This window comes from Scyliorhinus torazame, chromosome 1 (genome assembly GCF_047496885.1).
Source record: "Scyliorhinus torazame isolate Kashiwa2021f chromosome 1, sScyTor2.1, whole genome shotgun sequence".
Classification (NCBI taxonomy): Eukaryota; Metazoa; Chordata; class Chondrichthyes; order Carcharhiniformes; family Scyliorhinidae; genus Scyliorhinus; species Scyliorhinus torazame.
The window spans coordinates 191,924,625-191,946,853 of NC_092707.1; positions in this window are offsets into that span (position 1 = coordinate 191,924,625).

Below are 22,229 nucleotides of genomic sequence, written 5' to 3' on the forward strand. Positions count from 1 at the left end.
TGACTGTGTGAGTGTCTGGCTTTGAGGTCCTGGCCCTGTGCCGTCTCCTGATGGACTGCCCAGGAAGTGTCGTGTTTCTTGTTTTGTACTGTGTATGCTCCTGTCTGTGATTGGCTGTCGTGTTATGTGTGCTAATTGGTCCGTTGCTCTGTCTATCATTATGTATGTGTGTATGTGCTGTGATGTTCACTTGAATATCATGACAGCCTGTGCACTTTCAGCCTCGTGGGAGGCAAGCTGGTCCTGCTCTGCCGACTTAAGGTGGGAATAGCGACATTTCGCCTGTTCGTGTACTTTGCACGTCTTGATGGCCACTGGCAGGATCATATTTTTTATTTTTAGGAGCTGCTCCCGCAGGGCGTCGGAGTGGACGCCAAACACGATCTGATCCCTGATGAGGGAGTCAGCGGTGTCACCGTAGTAGCAGGACTGCGCTAGAATGCGAAGATGAGTGAGAAAAGACTGGAAAGGCTCATCCTTACCCTGAAGGTGCTGCTGGAAGACATAATGCTCGAAGCTTTCGTAGAATTTCATAGAATTTACAGTGCAGAAGGAGGCCATTCGGCCCATCGAATCTGCACCGGCTCTTGGAAAGAGCACCCTACCCAAGGTCAACACCTCCACCCTATCCCCATAACCCAGTAACACCACCCAACACTAAGGGCAATTTTGGACACTAAGGGCAATTTAGCGTGGCCAATCCACCTAACCTGCACATCTTTGGACTGTGGAAGGAAACCGGAGCACCCGGAGGGAACCCACGCAGACACGGGGAGAACGTGCAGACTCCGCAAAGGCAGTAACCCAAGCCGGGAATCGAACCTGGGACCCTGGAGCTGTGAAGCAATTGTGCTAACCACTATGCTACCGTGCTGCCCTTTCGTTCATCTCGACCTCACAGTGACTGTCGAATTTGGCTAAGACGGTCTGGAACTTGGTCTTGTCCTCATCGTCGGCAAACGTGAGCGAATTGAAGATTTGGATGGCCTGGTCCCCTACAGTTGACAGTAGCTTTTTCGGGCATCGGACGCACTTTCGAGGCCCAAGGCCTCAAGGTATAGACTGAATTTCTGCTTGAAAGCCCACCAGTTGGCGCCAAGGTTCCCGAAGATCCGGAGCTGTGGAGGTGCCTGGATCTTTTCCAAGCCGTTGGAAGGCAGTTGCTGGTCGTCAGTGAATTTTCGAAGGTAAATTACTTAGAAGCAGTAGCCACTCCTGGTATCATGTCGTGTTATTCACTCTGGGGTAACACAGACTGCAACACGATGCAGTTAAATGATCAAGCACACACCAAACGTTATTTGAACTTCAGTAACGAAGCACACAGCTGCCTGTGGGTTGACTCTCTACTACTCTAAGTAAACTAACATTAACTATCTAGACCAGGCTAGCTCTGACCCATGTGCAGAATGTGTTGAATGATTTGTACACACTGACTGTCACTACAGTTGTCACCAGTGGAAAGAATCAGAGTGCTGATGCCTCGTGTGTTTTATAGTTGGAAACCTCCCTCTGGTGTTCTGTCTGGTGATTGGTCGTGTTCTGTTCTGTCTGTTGATTGGCTCACCTGGGTGTCTGTCACTCTCTCCTTTTACCTCATGATGTGCATGGGTGCATATTATGACAGCACTAGTGCCACACGAACACAATTGATTCCAAGAGAGGACCACAGAGAGTGGACGTGGAGAGAATGTTTCCACTAGTTGGAAAAATTAGAACCCGAAGCCAGAACCTAAGACTGAAGGGACAATCCTTTAAAACTGCGATGAGAAGGAATTTCTTCAGTGAATCTGTGGAACGCATGGCTGCAGATGGCTGTGGAGGCCAAATTATTGAATTCTTTAAGACAGAGATAAATGGGGCGGGAATCACAGCAGGCCTCCTCCACTCTGAACCCACATGTCCCCTGATGTGTTGGGTGTTCTGGATCCGTGGAACACATACAAGTCACCAACACTTGAAATAGTGCAACACTATTTTATTGAATCATGAAGAAGATTTACCAGGATGTTGCCTGAAATGGAGAGTAGGTCTTACGAGGAAAGGTTGAGGGTGCTAGGCCTTTTCTCATTAGAACGGAGAAGGATGAGGGGCGACTTGATAGAGGTTTATAAGATGATCAGGGGAATAGATAGAGTAGACAGTCAGAGACTTATTCCCCGGGTGGAACAAACCATTACAAGGGGACATAAATTTAAGGTGAAAGGTGGAAGATATAGGGGGGATATCAGAGGTAGGTTCTTTACCCAGAGAGTAGTGGGGGCATGGAATGCACTGCCTGTGGAAGTAGTTGAGTCGGAAACATTAGGGACCTTCAAGCAGCTATTGGATAGGTACATGGATTACAGTAAAATGATAGTGTAGATTTATTTGTTCTCAAGGGCAGCATGGTAGCATTGTGGATAGCACAATTGCTTCACAGCTCCAGGGTCCCAGGTTCGATTCCGGCTTGGGTCACTGTCTGTGCGGAGTCTGCACGTCCTCCCCGTGTCTGCGTGGGTTTCCTCCGGGTGCTCCGGATTCCTCCCACAGTCCAAAGATGTGCGGGTTAGGTGAATTGGCCAATGATAAATTGCCCTTAATGTCCAAATTGCCCTTGGTGTTGGGTGGAGGTGTTGAGTTTGGGTAGGGTGCTCTTCCCAAGAGCTGGTGCAGACTCAAAGGGCCGAATGGCCTCCTTCTGCACTGTAAATTCAATGTTAATCTATGATTAATCTAGGACAAAGGTTCGGCACAACATCGTGGGCCGAAGGGCCTGTTCTGTGCTGTATTTTTCTATGTTCTATGTCCTATGTTCCTACTATACCGCCTGGCGATCCATCTAGGCATAGCGTTAAGGCCTGTAAGGTCAAAGTTAGACACCTGTTACATTGACACATGTGCAGGGCACCTTAGAGTAATAGGAGCTAGGGCACGTGTGTGTACATATTTGTTCATATTAAACATTGTTCACACTGGTACACCTTGCTTTGGTGCTCTGTTTGATGTGTGTGAGGGATGGGCTGACTGGGATAGGCTGGGCTGGCCAGGGAGGGGACATGGGGTGGGAGGTAGGTGCGGTGTGGAATGGGCAGACATTGTGGGTGGGCTTGGCTCCCTGCCCTGTCCTCTGACCTTCCCCATCACCGCCACTCCAGGGATCCGATGGCACCATTAATGGAATGACCAGCTTGCGTGCAGGGATCATCCAGGTGGATGGTGGAAAGTGCTACCGTGGGCAGGAGTCAGACATTGTCAAATGTTGCGAACAGCAAAGCTCATTCCAGAGCGGGTTGTCATCATCCTCCATCCTATGGACCAGCCCGCTGTTCCTGCCAACGCAGGGTCCACATCTCCATAGAGCGGCAGGAATGTATCAAGGAGGGGGTTGCAGGCAGAGGAGGGGCTAGGAGTGGGACGTGGCGAGGAGGATTTGGGGGTGGGATGTGTCCATGCCCTGATCAATCCACCCCACCCCTTCCCCCAGACGGTGAACCTGAAAGCAATCAGATCATCCCTTATGCGTTGGTACTGGCGCACACGTCGTGCGGCCTCCTGTGCCTGCCTGTGCCCCATGTCGTGTCCAGCCTTGCTCTTCCCTGCATCTTCCTCATCGGAGGAGGCCTGGTGTTCATCCTCCTCCTCAAGCTCAATATACCTCTCCTGCGCAATGTTGTGGAGGACGCAGCGGGCTGCCATGATGCGGGCAACCTTCTCAGCGTCACACTGGAGGGCCCTTCCATAGCGGTCCAGGCATCTGATCCGCATATTCAAAATGTCAAAGCCTGTTCGGGTACACTGAGGGAGAATTCAGAATGTCCAATTCACCTAACCAGCATGTCTTTCAGGACTTGTGGGAGGAAACCGGAGCACACAGAAGAAACCCATGCAGACACGGGGAGAACGTGCAGACTCCACACAGACAGTGAACCAAGCCAGGAATTGAACTGGGTCCCTAGCACTGTGAAATAACAGTACTAACCACTGTGCTACCGTGGTCCTCGAATGACAAGCGCTGTTGATACAAGCGAGGCCTCATGCAGTGCCTCCTTTGCACTCCTCTTCCTCGGTCTGTTGAGCGGCTGGCTCTCCATCCTTACCGGCTGTCTTCTGTTCTGCTGCTGTACGCTCCGCTGCTGCACGCTCCGCTGCTGCAGCTTCCTCCTCCTCGAGCAGCTCCAGCTCGTACATCCATCATTGCTGGTTGAATTCCATTATCCATTGTCTGTAGGGGGTGAAAGACGACATGTTTGCATGGTGTGTACTCCTGTGCCCAACCAGGTCCAATGGGTTACACGGTGGCCCCAGTTGACACTGCAAACTCTGAACCCACATGTCCCCTGATGTGTTGGGTTTTCTGGATCCGTGGAACACATACAAGTCACCAACACTTGAAATAGTGCAACACTATTTTATTGAATCATTAACTGTTTAACATACTCTGACTGTGGGTTAACACGATACTAGCTTTAACTTAAGACCTTTGCCTTGTCCTAACCAGTCGATGCACTCAGCACATGGTGAATGTCTGTGCTGCAGGCTGTGAGCTCTGTGCTCCTAGCTAGCTGCAACTCGAATGAGCGGGAACTCTGATGCCCCCTGTCTTTATAGTGCGTGTGCTCTAACTGGTGATTGGCTGCGGTGTTGTGTGTGTTGATTGGTCCCACTGTGTGTCCATCAGTGTGTGTCTGCACCATGATATACTGGTGTATATTATGACATCCCCCTCCCCCCCTTATATCCGCACCCCGGACCCCATCGGTGCCTGACAGCGTGGGAGCCTCTGGCCCTGGCGCCCATCCCTACTGCAAGGGGTGCTGTCAGCTGGCACTACCCATGCCAGCGGTACGCTCCATGGTGCCTGTTTGGTGCCCCAGTAGGAGCTACAGTGGGCATTATACTTGGATGGGCACCTGATGCCCCACCAGCAGGTAGCGGCAGGGTGGGAGGGGGGTGGTATAACAGAGGGTGGAGTGTGTGGCTGGAGGCACCCATATGGCAGGCGTCACTCTGCAAAACCGCTGCCAAGGTGGGTGGTCAGTGGAGTGCGCAGCCAAATGGCTATGTTGAAGGCCGCGGCAATGGCGGTCCCGTGTGCAATCGTACTAGCCCCCTCCCCTAACCAAACCAGCCCGACCAGTGTCCAGCCCGGCATCCAGTGGTCGTGCTTCTCCATATCCTACCACCTGTGTTTCCCTCATCAGCCACGGTGCTGGTCTCACTATTTTTAAAAGCATAGTAAAACTCACTGTCGGGAATTCGCCCCAGTGGAGGCGGAGGATCATGAAGGCCGCGCAAAATACCAGGTCGGGCCCGCTAATGTTATGCCAACGCTGTTTACTGTACTTGCCTTCTGGAGCACATGAATGCCACTGTTGAGGTAATGGAGAATTGCTATTTGCCGTGAAATCGTGCCTGCTATGGGGCGGGATTCTCCCCTAACTGGTGGGGCGAGCCATATCGGCAACGAGGAGTGGAGTGAACCACTCCGGCGTCGGGCCGCCAGGAAGGTGCGGAATCCTCCGCACATTCAGGGGCTAAGCCGGCGCCAGCGGGGAATGAACCTCCTCAGTTATCATGGTTTACTTAATTCTGAGTGAGAGAGGTTCAAAAGGGTATTTACACAAATAATTACCAGATGTAACTTTCTGTGGTGAGTTTAATGTGCAATTAATAAGCAAATGCACAACTACAGGAAAATCATGGGAAAGTGAAGGGCAAGACGCCATCCTCGCCAAAGTTAATCATGAACCAATGGTCCAGCAACTTGTGGTAATTCACAATTCATGAGGTATCCTCTCTTTGCAGCAAGCTGCTGTCTGGTTTGCACATTAATAATCATCCATGTGCATCATTCAAACACCCATTCAGAACTGAGCCACTTCTGGGAATAGTACTGGCTCACTGGTTTAGCACTGTTGCCTCACAGGGCAAGAGACCCGGGTTCAATTCCAGCCTTGGGTGACTGTGTGGAGTTTACATTTTCTCCCGTGTCTGCGTGGGTTTCCTCTAGGTGCTCTGGTTTCCTCCCACTGTCTAAAAAGTGCAGGTTAGGTGGATTGGCCATCCTAAATTGCCACTTAGTATCCAGGGATGCGCAGGTTAGGTCGGGTTACGGGGATGGTGGGGGAGTGGACCTACGTAGGTTTCCCTTTCAGAGGGTCGGTTCAGAATCGATGGGCCGAATTACCTCTTTCTGCACTGTACGAATTCCATGGGCCTGTGTGAACACAGGGGCACAGTAAGCACGGGGGCAGGGTAAGCACTGAGAATGGGTAAGTTACTCATGTTCCATCGTCACACCTTGATGCAGCTCTCGACTGTTGGTTTCCCAGTGTGCAGCCTGCAATGACAAACCAACCTCGGAAAACTTATAACTTATGCTTCGGGCAGGGGTACAGACTGCCATAAGATTAGCCCATATTGTAACTGAGGCCTTTCCACCCGGAAATACCTCGGACAGCCTGCCAGAAGTTTGGGACTTCGGTTGTCTGTGAAATGCCAGACAAATGAGTATTGTGTAATGTAATACTTGGGCCCGTATGTCCTAACTTAGCATCGCACAAAAGCAGAATGGGTGTGTTGCTCTGAGAAGGGATCAAAGATCTTCTGTTCAATAGTCACAATTTGCTGCAGGGATAAATGTAAATCTGTAATTTTCCTGATACTTAAAACAACATATGAAAATTTTAGATTTTCTTCCCATTCATCGAATATTTCCATCCCTCAAGGTCAGTTGCATTTCCAGGTCTTAAATTAAATATTCATGCCAGTAAGGTTCTAACTATTCTATACATTATTTCCATGTGATGACAGTTTGTAAACCTTTTACATTTTCCTTGTTCTGTCAATCCAAGTTGAACAACATTTGAATTATTTTCAAACTGTCTTGTTGCTTTGAGGGTATCTTTTATCTTTGGCTCTGGTGTTCCTTTCTCAGAAATAGTCTTGTTTGAACATAGAACATAAGAACTAGGAGCAGGAGTAGGCCATCTGGCCCCTCGAGCCAGCTCCACCATTCAGTGAGATCATGGCTGATCTTTTGTGGACTCAGCTCCACTTTCCGGCCCGAACACCATAACCCTTAATCCCTTTATTCTTCAAAAAACTATCTTTATCTTAAAAACATTTAATGAAGGAGCCTCTACTGCTTCCCTGGGCAAGGAATTCCATAGATTCACAACCCTTTGGGTGAAGAAGTTCCTCCTAAACTCAGTCCTAAATCTACTTCCCCTTATTTTGAGGCTATGCCCCCTAGTTCTGCTTTCACCCGCCAGTGGAAACAACCTGCCCGCATCTATCCTATCTATTCTTATCTATCTATTCTTATCCTATCTATCTCTTCATAATCTTATATGTTTCTATAAGATCCCCCCTCATCCTTCTAAATTCCAACGAGTACAGTCCCAGTCTACTCAACCTCTCCTCGTAATCCAACCCCTTCAGCTCTGGGATTAACCTAGCGAATCTCCTCTGCACATCCTCCAGTGCCAGTACGTCCTTTCTCAAGTAAGGAGAACAAAACTGAACACAATACTACAGGTGTGGTCTCACTAACACCTTATACAATTGCAGCAGAATTTCCCTAGTCTTAAACTCCATCCCTCTAGCAATGAAGGACAAAATTCCATTTTGTCAACCAACTTTTTGCGACTCATGCACTTGCACACCCAGGTCTCTCTGCACAGCAGCATGTTTTAATATTTTATCATTTAAATAATAATCCCTTTTGCTGTTATTCCTACCAAAATGGATAACCTCACATTTGGGGCAGCACGGTAGCATTGTGGATAGCACAAATGCTTCACAGCTCCAGGGTCCCAGGTTCGATTCCGGCTTGGGTCACTGTCTGTGCGGAGTCTGCACATCCTCCCCGTGTGTGCGTGGGTTTCCTCCGGGTGCTCCGGTTTCCTCCCACAGTCCAAAGATGTGCGGGTTAGGTGGATTGGCCATGCTAAATTGCCCATAGTGTCCAAAATTGCCCTTAGTGTAGGGTGGGGTTACTGGGTTATGGGGATAGGGTGGAGGTGTGGACCTTGGGTAGGGTGCTCTTTCCAAGAGCCGGTGCAGACTCGATGGGCCGAATGGCCTCCTTCTGCACTGTAAATTCTATCCTATGAAATTTGTCAACATTGTATTCCATCTGCCAGACCCTAGTCCATTCACTTAGCCTATCCAAATCCCTCTGCAGACTTCCAGTATCCTCTGCACTTTTTGCTTTACCACTTATCTTAGTGTCGTCTGCAAACTTGGTCACATTGCCCTTGGTCCCCAACTCCAAATCATCTATGTAAATTGTGAACAGTTGTGGGCCCAACACTGACCCCTGAGGGACACCACAAGCTACTGATTGCCAACCAGAGAAACACCCATTAATCCCCACTCTTTGCTTTCTATTAATTAACCAATCCTCTATCCATGCTACTACTTTCCCCTTAATGCCATGCATCTTTATCTTATGCAACAACCTTTTGTGTGGCACCTTGTCAAAGGCTTTCTGGAAATCCAGATATACCACATCCATTGGCTCCCCGTTATCTACCGCACTGTTAATGTCCTCAAAAAATTCCACTAAATTAGTTAGGCACAACCTGCCCTTTATGAACCCATGCTGCATCTGCCCAATGGGACAATTTCCATCCAGATGCCTCGCTATTTCATCCTTGATGATAGATTCCAGCATCTTCCCTACTGCCGAAGTTAAGCTCACTGGCCTACAATTACTCGCTTTTTGCCTACCTCCTTTTTTAAACAGTGGTGTCACGTTTGCTAATTTCCAATCTGCCGGGACCACCCCAGAGTCGAGTGAATTTTGGTAAATTATCACGAGTGCATTTGCAATTTCCCTAGCCATCTCTTTTAGCACTCTGGGATGCACTCCATCAGGTCCAGGAGACTTGTCTACCTTTAGCCCCATTAGCTTGCCCATCACTACCTCCTTGGTGATAACAATCCTCTCAAGGTCCTCACCTGTCATAGCCTAATTTCCATCAGTCACTGGCATGTTATTTGTGTCTTCCACTGTGAAGACCGACCCAAAAAACCTGTTCAGTTCCTCAGCCATTTCCTCATCTCCCATTATTAAATCTCCCTTTTCATCCTCTAAAGGACCAATATTTACCTTAGCCACTCTTTTTTGTTTTATGTATTTGTAGAAACTTTTACTATCTGTTTTTATATTCTGAGCAAATTTACTCTCATAATCTATCTTACTCTTCTTTATAGCTTTTTTAGTAGCTTTCTGTTGCCACCTAAAGATTTCCCAGTCCTCTAGTCTCCCACTGATCTTTGCTACTTTGTATGTTTTTTCCTTCAATTTGATACTCTCCCTTATTTCCTTAGATATCCACGGTCGATTTTCCCTCTTTTTACCGTCCTTCCTTTTTGTTGGTATAAACCTTTGCTGAGCACTGTGAAAAATCACTTGGAAGGTTCTCCACTGTTCCTCAACTGTTTCACTATAAAGTCTTTGCTCCCAGTCTACCTTAGCTAGTTCTTCTCTCATCCCATTGTAATCTCCTTTGTTTAAGCACAAAACACTAGTGCTTGATTTTATCTTCTCACCCTCCATCTGTATTTTAAATTCCACCATATTGTAATCGCTCCTTCCGAGAGGATCCCTAACTATGAGATCCTGAATCAATCCTGTCTCATTACACAGGACCAGATCTAGGACCGCTTGTTCCCTCGTAGGTTCCATTACATACTGTTCTAGGAAACTATCGCGGATACATTCTATAAACTCCTTCTCAAGGCTGCCTTGACCGACCTGGTTAAACTAATCAACATGTAGATTAAAATCCCCATGATAACTGCTGTACCATTTCTACATGCATCTGTTATTTCTTTGTTTATTGCCTGCCCCACCATAATGTTACTATTTGGTGGCCTATAGATTACTCCTATCAGTGACTTTTTTGCCTTACTATTCCTGATTTCCACCCAAATGGATTCAACCTTATCCTCCATAGCACCGATGTCATCCCTTACTGTTGCCCGGATGTCATCCTTAAATAACAGAGCTACACCACCTCCCTTACCATCCACTCTGTCCTTCCGAAAAGTTTGATACCCTCGGATATTTAACTCCCAGTCGTTACCATCCTTTAACCATGTTACAGTAATGAAAGATAAACAGCCTTTTAAAAAACTCTAAAGGACTGTTTGTTACAAACAGAAGCTAAAGAGTGGCCATCCATGTGTGATTGGCTGGTTTGCCTGTCAATTGGATCACAGTAAAAGATAAATGCACATTTATTGCACTTCTGAATACCCCAGGACACCTCAGTGCATCTTGCAACCCATGAAGTGCTTATGAGGTGTTGTCACAATACCGTAGAGGAGGAATTACTGGAGTGTATACGGGATGGTTTTCAGGACCAATACGTTGAGGGATCAACTAGAGAACAGGCTATACTAGACTGGGTACTGTGTAATGAGAACAGAATAATTGGCAATCAAGTTGTGTAAGATTCCTTGTGGATGAGCGACCATAATATGATGGAATGTTGCATCAAGATGGAGAGTGAAGTAACTAATTTTGAGACTAGGGTCCTGAATCTTAATAAAGGAAACTATGATGATATGAGGCGTGAGTTGGCTTTGATTAATTGGGGAACATTACTTAAAGGGATAACAGTGGAGGCAATGGCAAACATTCAAGGAGCACATGAGGAAACAGCAACAATTGTTTATTCCTGTTTGGGAATGCAGGGTTAATGAGAGGGAGGAACTGAAGCAGATCGATATTAGTAGAGAAATAGTGTTGGGGAAATTGATGGGATTAAATCCCCAGGGTTTGATAATGTCCACCCCAGTGTATTTAAGGAAGTGGCCCTAGAAATAGTGGATGCATTGATGGTCATCTTCAAGCATTCTATAGAGTCTGGTACAGTTCCTGAAGACTGGAGGGTAGCTAATGTAACTCCACTATTTGAACAGGGAGATTGAGAGAAAACAGGGAATTATAGACCAGATAGCCTGACTTTAGTAGTGGGAAAAATTCTAGAATCCATTATCAAAGATTTTATAGCAAGGGCAGCACGGTGGCGCAGTGGTTAGCCCTGCTGCCTCACGGTGCCGAGGTCCCAGGTTCAATCCCGGCTCTGGGTCACTGTCCATGTGGAGTTTGCACATTCTCCCGGTGTTTGCGTGGATTTCGACCCAGAACCCAAAGATGTGCAGGTTAGGTGGATCGGCCACGCTAAATTGCCCCTTAATTGGAAAAAATGAATTGGGTACTCTAAATGTATTAAAAAATTTTTTTTATAGCAGAACACTTAGAAAACAGTGGTAGAATCGGTCACAGTTAGCATGGATTTATGAAGGGGAAATCATGCTTGACAAATCTACTAGACGTCTTCGAGGATATAACTAGTAGAGTTGACAAGGAGGAGCCAGTGGATGTGGTTTATTTGGACTTTCGGAAGGCTTTTGACAAAGTCCCGCATTAGAAATTAGCATGTAAAATTAAAGCGCGTGGGATTAGGGGTTGTGTATTGAGGTGGATAGAAAACTGGTAGGCAGACAGGAAATAAAGAGCAGGAATTAACGGGTCTTTTTCACATTGACAGGCCGTGACCAGTGGCTTACCGCAGGAATCGGTGCTGGAATCCCAGCTATTCACAATATATATTAATGATTTAAATGAGGGAACAAAATGTAATTTCTCCAGATTTGCAAATGACACCGAGTTGGGTGGGAGGGTGAGCTATGAGGAGGATGCAGAGATCCTTAAATGTGATTTGGACAAGTTGAGTGAGTGGGCAAATGGAAGATGAAGTATAATTTGGAGAAATGTAAGGGTCTTTGGTAGCAAAAATTAGAAGGCAGATATTATCTGAATGACCATAAATTGGAAGAGGGGAATGTTGTCTGTGTGGAGTTTGCACATTTTTCCTGTGTCTGCGCGGGTTTCACCCCCACAACCCAAAGATGTGCAGGTTAGATGGATTGGCCACGCTAAATTGCCCCTTAATTGGAAAAAAAAAATTGGGTACTTTAAATTTTTTTTTTTTTAATGGAATTCGCAGCCAACTGCAAACAGGAACCTGGAGGCCGACTGAAAAATCCCAGCCGGCTTCCTTCAATTGGCCTTTATCAATCCTCAGGGATCTTAGTTGGAGAACTGGCATGGATGGGAACCGTGTCACTCAACCTCCCCTACACCCCAATGCAATGTTAGCATTCATGGGCTAGAATACAAGACCAGGGGTGTACTTCTGAGGCTCTGTTCAGACCCAATTTGGAGTATTGTGAGCAGTTTTGAGCCCCGTATCTAAGGAAGGATGTGTTGGCCTTGGAAAGGGTGCAGAGGAGGTTCACAAGAATGACCCCTGGAATGAAGAACTTGTTGTATGAGGAACGGTTAAGGACTCTGGGTCTGTACTCGTTTAGAAGGATGAGGGGGGATCTTATTGACACTTACAGGATACTGCGAGGCCTGTCTAGAGTGGATGGGGAGAGGATGTTTACACTTGTAGGAAAAACTAGAACCAGAGGACACCATCTCAGACTAAAGGGGTGATCCTTTAAAACAGAGATGAGGAGGAATTTCTTCAGCTAGAGGGTGGTTAATCTGTGGAACTCTTTGCCGCAGAAGGCTGTGGAGGCCAAATAACTGAGTGTCTTTAAGACAGAGATAGATAGGTTCTTGATTAATAAGGAGATCAGGGGTTATGGGGAGAAAGCAGGAGAATGGGGATGAGAAAATATCAGCCATGATTGAATAGCGGAGCAGACTCGATGGGCCGAGTCGCTTAATTCTGCTCCTATGTCTTATGGTCTTATCTTGCCGGATGTACCCGGGAACTCGCAAGATAGTTTGCGGAGCTATTTTTAAGACCACCCCTAACCAGGTTTTCCAACTGTGATTGAATGTATTCCTGGGGCTTTCAATCCATGACTTGCCCCCACGCTCCAGCCATTAGTTGGCCAACACATCCATCATTGTGATGAACATCCTTCCCACGCTATTTGGAAAGCAAAAGATTCATTACTCAACTGGATGATGCCTGATGGGTACCCAACCAACCCAACCCCATTTTCCCAATTTTTTATATCTGGTAAAGAAAGGTAAATTATAACCAAAAAATATTTTTTAATGTCCCAATGATTTTTCTCCAGGGTTTCACAGAGCATTAGCCAGGAGATTAACCCTCAATCCCTGGAGACTCCAGGGTAAATGTAGAGGTTTGGCAGCCTTATCCCTGCCTCCAATCCTGGCCCTTGTAGGACCAAAAAATCAAAGCCTAGGTGTCCAGCCCAATGATGTACATCTGGAGACATTGCCTCCTCATTGCTTCACCATGTAGCTAGTCCTTCAGCTGGCGTGCATTCAACTTAAAGGGTGCAACATTTAAAGTTCAAGAAATGGTATTGGAAAAAAAGTCAATTTGAAATTGATTCACTTACTTGCAACCACTTGTTTATCTCACCAGGGTGCGGAATCCAACTGGCGAGTGCAATAGGGAGCTCTTCAACTGATTGAATCTCTCAAAGAGCAATTCACTTAGTTCTCAGTCTCCAACTCTTTTCCCATATCCTTGTAGTTTTTTTCCTTCTTCAAAGATTCGTACTATTTCCTTTTGAAGGCGATTACTGAATTGTTATTCACCACCCTATCAGGAGTGCATTCCAAATCGTTACCACTCTGTGTAAACGTATCTTCCCTTCCAGTAACAAAGAAAAGGTAATTTGATCGATCTCACAATTTCACCATCTCATATGGCTATGTTCAAGTTCCCTGTGTAGGGCAATCATACTTTGGATGATTATGACGAGCCTTTTGCAAACCTGACTGCCTGCCTGACCTTTACCCTTTGACCTCCTTGGCTTAACAATAGCAGAGCTCCTCAGATAGCAAAGACCTGTAAAGTGAGAGAACTAAGAGTTGTCTTAAGTTACCTCAAGGATTCTTCAGCTTTGCTAACTTTGGTCAAAACTCTTCTCATGTATATGAATGGGCTTTCAAAGATTGTCATGATATCAGCGTGGTTGAAGGCCAGGTCACATGTCTCCCTCTGCATCATAACATGCGGGCTTTGGCCTTAGCTGCCATACAATTGATCATGCATTCACCCGCCTGGCATAGCTGCTCACTCACAAATACAAATTCACTGATGACTCCTTGTGATATTCTGCAAGAGGAGGATGGTGGTGTAGTGGTAAGGTCACTCCACAGTTCCATATCACTAACCAGCCGTCCAGCTCACTGAGTCTGGGCAGCTAGTTCGTAATGCAGAGCGATGCCAACAGCACTGGTTCAATTCCCACACTGGCTGAGATTATTCATGAAGGCCCACCCCCCCCCCCCCCTACTCTATCCGCGTAACACAGTAACCTCACCTAACCTTTTGGACACTAACGGGAAATTTTAGCATGGCCGATCTACGTAACCTGCACATTTTTGGATTGTGGGAGGAAACCAGAGCACCTGGAGAAATCCACGCAGACACAGGGAGAACGTGCAGACTGCACACAGATAGTCACCCGAGGCTGGAGTTGAACCCGGCACCCTGGAGCTGTGAGGCAGCAGTGATAACCACTCTACCACCATGCCGTCTGACAAGAATTAAAATGAACATATGGCGATTACATGTCTTAACATGGCCTTGCACTCATTGAGCATTTCTCCTGCATGAGCTCCACCTTTAAAACGAGTTAGCAATTAATTTGCATGGCTGTAATTACATTTGCAGGGCTATTAAAAAGTTCCAAACTGATGCCGAAAGTGAATGCATCATTAAATAGAGTAAGTTGACAGATTGACAAAGCCCATTCATGTGCAGGATGTGAGTTTGAAATTTGCCCAGGCCAAGTGGTATCACCAGAATTTCAGCAACATCATGCTGAGTGTATGGAATTTTTGCACAGTGCTACTCAGTTTGTTACCTCCTCGAGTTTTGAAGCGATTTACAGGAATTGTGAAACTATGTCCACCTGAACTGCGAGAAACAAAAGCACCAGGCAATACAATTCTCGATCTAATCTTTCCAGGGTTGTACAATGCGAGGCTGAAGTACTGGGACGGTGAACAAAATCAAATGTGATGAAATAAGTTTCACATAGAAGAATGCTTGCCATTTTATAATCATGTATTGGTGCCAGTCACCTAAATAAACCCCCACTGTCAAATGGGATGAAAGAGTCCTATTATAATGAAGATTGGCCAGTCTCAAATCAGATGACAATGAGTGTAGGCCACAGCATAAAATCCCCCTCCCCCCAAACCTAGGACACAATCTCATTTGACGGATCAAAACGGTTTTGGGAAGCAATGATATTGAGCAGTGGAGGATTATTACCTCAAGTTACTGCCAAGAAAGAATTGCAGACATTGAACAGAGTGTAGATTCACTCTGCCCTTGAATATGTTTGTTCTTGATGCTGATAGAGGAGAACTTAAATGTAAACTGCGGAATTCTCCGTCGACAGGATCCTCCGCTCCGCCGACAGTGCACCAACGCCCGTGGGTTTCACGATGGCAAGGTGCGGCCACACATGGAAATCCCATTGGCCGGCTGTCGGAACGGAGGATCCTGCTGCCGGTGAGGGCGCGCAACACAGCACAGGAAAAAGTGGCTGGCGGAGCGGAAACTGCGCCCAAAGAGTTTCAGCCCTAATAATTGTATCATTTACCATGAAAACAGCAAAAAGATATTTAATGAGCAAACCAATACACAAAGCTGCCACAACACAAAAGCAAAATGTTGCAGATGTTGGGAATCCCAAATAAAATTGAAAATTGCTGTAAATATTCAGCAGGTCAGGCAGCATCTATGGAGGGAAACAGAGTTACATAGGTACATAGAACATACAGTGCAGAAGGAGGCCATTTGGCCCATCGAGTCTGCACCGACCCACTTAAACCATCACTTCCACGTAACCCAATAACCCCGCCTAACCTTTTTTTGTACACTAAGGGCAATTTATCATGGCCAATCCACCTAACCTGCACATCTTTGGGCTGTGGGAGGATACCGGAGCACCCGGAGGAAACCCACGCAGACACGGGGAGAAAGTGCAGACTTTGCACAGACAGTGACCCAGCAGGGAATCGAACCTGAGACCCTGGCGCTTTGAAGCCACAGTGCTAACCGCTGTGCCACTGTGCCGCCCATAAGATGTGTGAAGAGATCAGTTCAGTCCATAAGAGGGTCGTTTAGGAGTCTGGTAACAGCGGGGAAGAAGCTGTTTTTAAAAATCTGTTCATGCGTGTTCTCAGACTTCTGTATCTCCTGCTCGATGGGAGAAGTTGGAAGAGTGAGTAAGCCGGGTGGGAGGGGTCTTTGATTATGCTGCCCGCTTTCCCCAGGCAGCGGGAGATGTAGACAGAGTCAGTGGATGGGAGGCAGGTTCGTGTGATGGACTGGGCTGTGTTCACGACTCTCTGAAGTTTCTTGCGGTCTTGGGCCGAGCAGTTGCCATCCCAGGCTGTGATGCAGCCCGATAGGATGCTTTCTATGGTGCATCTGTAAAAGTTGGTAAGAGTTAATGTGGAAGTGCCGAATTTCCTTAGTTTCCTGAGGAAGTACAGGAGCTGTTGAGCTTTCTTGATTGTAGCGTCGACGTGGGTGGACCAGGACAGAATTTTGGTGATGTGCACTCCTAGGAATTTGAAGCTGCTAACCATTTCCACCTCTGCCCAGTTGATGCTGACAGGGGTGTGTACAGTACTTTGCTTCCTGAAGTCAATGACTAGCTCTTTAGTTTTACTGGCATTGAGGGAGAGATTGTTGTTGTGACACCACTCCACTAGGTTCTCTAACTCCCATCTGTACTCTGACTATTCCTTATTCGAGCTCCGGCCCACTACAGTTGTATCACCAGCAGACTTGTAGATGGATTTGGGGCCAAATTTTGCCACGCAGTCTAGTGTGTACAGGGAGTATAGTAGGGGTTAAGTACGCAGCCTTGCAGGGCCCCAGTATTGAGGACTATTGTGGAGGAGGTGTTGTTGTTTATCCTTGCTGATGGTGGTCTATGGGTCAGCAAGTCGAGGATCCAGTGGCAGTGGGAGGAGCCAAGTCCTAGGTTTTGGAGCTTTGATATGGGCTTGGCTGTGATTCTGGTGTTTAAGGCGGAGCTGTAGTCAATAAATAGGAGTTTGATGTAGGAGTCCTGGTTGTCGAGATGCTCGAGGGATGAGTGTTGGGCCAGGGAGATGACGTCTGCTGTGGACCGGTTGCAGCGGTATGCAAATTGCAGTGGATCAAGGCATCCTGGGAGTATGGAGTAGATAAAAGCAAATTACTGCGGATGCTGGAATCTGAAACCAAAAAGAAAATGCTGGAAAATCTCAGCAGGTCTGGCAGCATCTGTAGGGAGAGAAAAGAGTTAACATTTCGAATCCAGATGACCCTTTGTCAAAGCTAAAGACAGAGAAAGTGGGAAATATTTATACTGTGGAGCGAGAATGAAAGATGAGTCATAGCCACAGAAACCCAGGGAAACCGGGTGCTAATAGCCACAGACACCAAGGGGAAAGAGTGCTAATGGCAGTCCCCAGAGAGAACAAAAGGTGTGAGAGGCCAAACAGCAGAGAAACTAACATCAGAGGGTAAACTGTGACAGATGTAGATGTGCTGGGAGGGGAAGGGGGAAGCAAAGGGGAGAAAGGGTAAGGAAAGGTGGATAAGATCCCCCTATCTTATCCATATATAAAGGAGGACAAGAGAGAAATAAATGGTAAAAAACAATTAAAATGAAATGGGATGAGAACAAATGGGTCGAGGTGGGGTAGAGCTGATCATCTGAAGTTGTTGAATTCAGAATCCTGAAGGCTGTAGTGTGCCTAACCGGAAGATGAGATGTTGTTTCCTTTGCGTTGAGCTTCACTGGAACATTGTCGCAGGCCAAGAACAGACATGTGGGCATGGGAGCAGGGTCTTGTGTTAAAACGAGAAGGTCAGGGTCCTGAATGCGCACAGACCGAAGGTTCTCAGCAAAGCAATCACCCAGTCTGCGTTTGGTCTCTCCAATATAGAGGAGACTACATTGGGAGCAGCGAATGCAATAGAACAAATTGGAAGAGGTGCAAGTGAAACGTTGCTTAACCTGGAATGTGTGTTTTGGGCCTCGGATGTTGAGCATGGAAGAGAAAAAGGGGCAGGAGTAGATGTGCCTCATGACCAACCTCTCAAAGCACTTCATTACGATCGATGTCAAGGCCTCCGGACGATAGTCATTGAGGCACGTTGCCTGGTTCTTCTTTGGCACCAATATGATGCTGGTCTTCTTGAAGCAGGTGGGGACCTCGTAACGGAGTAGGGACAGGTTAACGATGTGCAGGTTAGGTGGATTGGCCATGCCAAATTACCCTTAATGTCCAAAAAGGTTGGTTGGAGTTACTGGGTTACGGGGAAAGGATGGAGGTGTGGGCTTAGGTCGGGTGCTCTTTCGAAGGGCCGGTGCAGACTCGATGGGCCGAATGGCCTCCTTCTGCACTGTAAATTCTATGATTCATGACATCTCTGGTGCTTCCACTAGTGTTTACTTAGTCGTAGTGTATTTACATTAACCCCTTGTGTATTTACAATGATGCATATCACCACAGCCAGAACAGCAGAAGAACCCACGTTGCTCTTCTTTGAATAGTGAGACCTTCTTCTTTGAATAGTGGGACCTTTTATGCTCACTGAAGAAGGCAGATGGGTTTAACATCTCATCCAACAGACAGCACCTCCAACAGTGTAACACTCCCTCAGCACTGCTGTGCTAATGGGCTCCAGTCTCTAGAGTGCGACTTGAACCTACAACGTTCTGACTCAGAGGCGAGAGTGCTGTAACTACTGAGGTACGGCTCACATCTATTGACCAAAATAGACTGCACAGTTCCAACACTGGCCCTGCTCCTTGATGAATCTGCTGACCTGATTAAAGCGCTGCAGTTAGCTGCAATGTTCAATCAGGGATGTGAAATTTTACCCAGAGTTCATGCAGCTGTTCAATGTTTGGAAGCTCTTGTGTGGAGGAAGTATTGGTAAAAATCATGTTGATGATCGCTACTTCGGATCTTATACAAAGAATGTCAACCATGTACTACACCCTTAACAACTACAGTGAGGAGAGGACAATCGGCTGCCATCACCTGATTTGAACCCAAAGCCGAAATTCCTCACATGAAGCTCTGCATTGATACGAACACCCAGACAAACCAGTTACTCCATAGAATCAAAGAATCCCTACAGTGCAGAAGTAGGCCTTAAGGCCCATCGAGTCTGCATCGACGCTTCGAAAGAGCACCCGACCCAGGTTCACTACCCCATCCACCCTGTCCTAACCCCATAACCTAACCTACATATCCGTGGTCACTAAGGGGCCATTGAGCATAGCCAATCCACCAAAACTGCACATCTTTGGACTGTGGGAGGAAACCGGAGCATCAGGAGGAAACCCATGCAGACCTGGAGAGTACGTGCAAACTCCAAAAAGACAGTCGCCCGAGGATGGAATGCACTGCTATGAAGCAGCAGTGCTAACCACTGAGTCACCATGCCACCTTATTCTTACTCATTTTGTCCTTATTCTGAAATGCAGTATCCCATCATGCATTGCACCATGACAACCACATATAAAAATTGGCGGGGTGAGGTAAGTATGAGAAACAGTTTCAGAATTTGTAAGTGGAAGATCAGAACATAATCTATGTGGAAAGAAAGATGGGTGGGGAGAGACATGGCTTCTCATTTCATTCCAGTTTTCCCTAGCTGGGCTATGTTTCTGAAGTGACTAAATCATATCGGATTGCTGAGAAAAATTCACCCTGTGTGACCTGAATCCTGCCAACACCTGATTTTAACCCAAAGCCGAAATTGGACAGTGGAGGGGCTCTGGGGGCTAAGACAAGTTCCAACCTCCCCCTGATCTCAGCAGTTTGAGGCCCAGCTGATTCCAATACAGGTTTCACACCAGTAGGCAGGTGGGAGCAGCATGTCGTGCGCTAGGAGGTTGACGGAATGATTGCTGCCATTCAGGCCCAGGGATGGGATTCAGGAAGATTTTGGGCGGGATTCTCCAAGCCTCCGCGCCGAAATCGCGCTCGGCGCAGCGGCGGAGAATGGGCGTCAAACCCGAAATCGGGTCCGCGCTGCTCCCGCGATTCTCCAGTCCCCGGAGAATCGCTGCCAATCGCGCGCGCCGGTCGACGCGGCGCCGCTCGGGGACCATTTAAAGAGGCCCAAGCGGCAATTCACCGAGTGCAGCTGGCCAAGTTCCCGCCGGCGTGGTTCTCTCATGGTTCCATCCAGCGGGCACTCGGCGTGGCGGCTGCAGACTCAGTCCGTGGCCATCCTGGTGGAGGGTGGAGGGATCGTTCACCGGGGTGGGGGGGGGAGGGGGGGGTGGTCTCCAGGACGACCAGGCTACCGATCGGGGGCCACCGATCCGCGGGCGCATGCGATCTGGGGTGGGCCTATCTTTTCGGTGCCGGTCAGCGGTGTGAGTCGGCCATTTCGCGCAGGGCTGCTGACCCAGGCTGCCGCCGTGCGCCTGCGCGGACCCCCAACTGGAGTGCAGGGCCCCGTATCGGTGGGCGGAGCTGCGAGGGGCCCTGCTAGCCCCCTCCAGGTAGGAGAATTGCTCCGGACTTTCTCCAGGTAAGTCAAGAGTGATTTGCGTGCGTTTTTTCACGGGCGTGGGGACATAGCCACATTATTGGAGAATCCCACCCCTTACATTTGGAAAGTGGGCAGGAGGTGAAAGAAGCACAGAGCAGGAGAGGCCCGTTTTCCTTATGGATCCCAACACCCACTTCACTATCGCCTGCCTGGCGAGACACAATTGTTTTTAAAAATAAATTTGGAGTACCCCCATCCTTTTTTTCCAATTATGGGGCAATTTAACGTGGCCAATTCACCTACCCTGCACATCCTTCTGGGTTGCGGGGGTGAGATCCACGCAAACATGAGGCGAATGTGCGAACTTCACATGGACAGTGACCTGGGGCCAGGATCGAACCCAGCATGCCGCCCTTCAATTTTTTGTCTTAAAATGTTGACAACAACTATTTTGGGGCTCCTCTAGCCCAGTTCATCTTCCCAAATGCCTTCATCAGGTCAATTAGCTACAACTGAAATTAGCAGCTGGTTCCCCAATATATATGTAGATGTACCCTAACTTCAAGGGGTGTCCTTGCCTCCTGATCAGAAGGGCATTGTGCAAGAATGGCGTGAGAGGCTTGAGGGATAATCTCTGTCTCAATTGTACTGCAAGTCCAACCAACTTCTACTTTGTGTCATTATGAGAAAAACCACACAATTTGGAGGAAACATCTGATAACTTGCCTCTCCTGCCACCTTGTGGCACATTTAAGAAACTGCATGCAAAGTGTGACGCCTCTGATTCCTAATATTCGTGCATTAGTAGCTCAATCGAGTAAGGTTCCTGTGTGCAATGATTTGAAAAGGATAATAACTCTGTCACAGCTTAGAACAAAGCAATTTTACCAAGAATTAACCAGTGCACTGACAAAAAATAAGGGCTCAACAGAATTTGTAATTCCACATCTAATTTGTGAGATTGCTGTTTCGGATTTAATCATTTACAATCCATCCATTGGCTGCGGGTGGGATCTTCTAAGTCCCACAGATGTCCACAGCGTTTTGCGTGGCTCGCCATCCCGCCACTGGGGAGTTGCCTTCGATGGGGCCGGAAAATCCCCCTGGCAGGAAGGGCTGGAACTCCAGCCGTTGTCTTGAGTATTCTGGGCACGATTTCAAAGTTTACAGATGACACAAAACTCAGGAATGTCGTAAGCAGTGAGGAGGATAGTCCCAGTCTGCAGGAGAAATGGTGGAGTGGCCAGAAATGATGATTTGTGCAGTGAAATGTGAAATGAGGGATTTTAGTGGGAAGAATGAGGAGAGGTAAAGTGAATGGTACAGTTTCATTAAATAGAGAAACCTGCACAATCAGACTACAGGAGGGAGATAAATCACTTGGTTGCATGGTGTACCGAAAACAACCTCTCTCTAAATGTCGGCAAGACCATGGAACTGATCATCGATTTCAGGAAGCGTAGCACGACACACACTCCCGTCTGCATCAATGGCTCTGAAGTGGAGATGGTCGATAGCTTTAAGATCCTGGGGGTCCCCATCACCAACTTTCTGTCCTGGTCCACTCACGTTGATGCAACAGTCAAGAAAGCCCATCATCGTCTCTACTTCCTATGGAAGCTAAAGAAATTTGGCATGTCTGCATCGACTCTCACAAACTTCCACAGATGTGTGATAGAGAGCATCCTATCC